Consider the following 910-nt stretch of genomic DNA (forward strand, 5'->3'; position numbering starts at 1 on the left):
CAGTACATCAGGTCAACTGTTACAAACTTGGGGGTCAAAGTCGATGCTGGACTAAAGGTAGAAAACCACATCAGAGATGTTGTTAAAACTAGTTTTTTCCCATTTGAGGCAGCTGGCTAAAGTGAAGATGATTCTTTCTTAGCAGCATTTAAAAACTGTAGTCCACGCCTTTGTGGCCACTCGACAGGACTACTGTAATGCCCTTTATAAAGGAATCAGTGATTCATGAATCTCTCAGCTTCAGAGAGTACAAAGCACTGCTGCACGGCTTCTAACTGGCACACAAAAGTTTGACCACATTTCACCTGTTTTAGCCTCCATGCACTCCTGTACATTTTAGGATTCATTTTTAAATTCTTTTATTTGCTTTTAAAGCTCTTAATGGACTTGCCCCGCCCTATCTGTCTGAGTTGCTGCATCCGTACACACCCTCTCGACCCCTCAGATCATGTGATCAGCTGCTCCTGAGTGTGCCAAAGACAAAGCGTAAGCTCAGAGGAGACTGTGCTTTTACTGTGGCAGCTCCTAAACTGTGGAATGACCTTGAACATCAGACAGGTCTCTTCCCTGTCTGTTTTTAAATCCCTTCTTAAACCCATCTCTTCTCTGTGGCCTTTGACACCATCTGTGATGTTGACTTTTAATTATTTTAATATTATCTGATTGATTGTGTTATGTGTACAGCACTTTGGTCATGTAGATGTTAACAGTGCTCTATAAATAAAGCTGGTATGGTATGGTATGGTATGGTATGGTATGGTGTGGCGTGGCGTGGCGTGGCATGGCCTGGTGTGGTGTAGTATGGTATAGTATGGCATGTCACGGCATGGCATGGTATGGTATGGTATGGTATGGTATGGTATGGTATGATGTGGGATGGGATGGTATGGTATGGTATGGTATGGTATGG

The sequence above is a fragment of the Nematolebias whitei genome, chromosome 15 (assembly GCF_014905685.2).
Source record: "Nematolebias whitei isolate Nwh7 chromosome 15, NemWhi1, whole genome shotgun sequence".
In the NCBI taxonomy this organism is placed as follows: domain Eukaryota; kingdom Metazoa; phylum Chordata; class Actinopteri; order Cyprinodontiformes; family Rivulidae; genus Nematolebias; species Nematolebias whitei.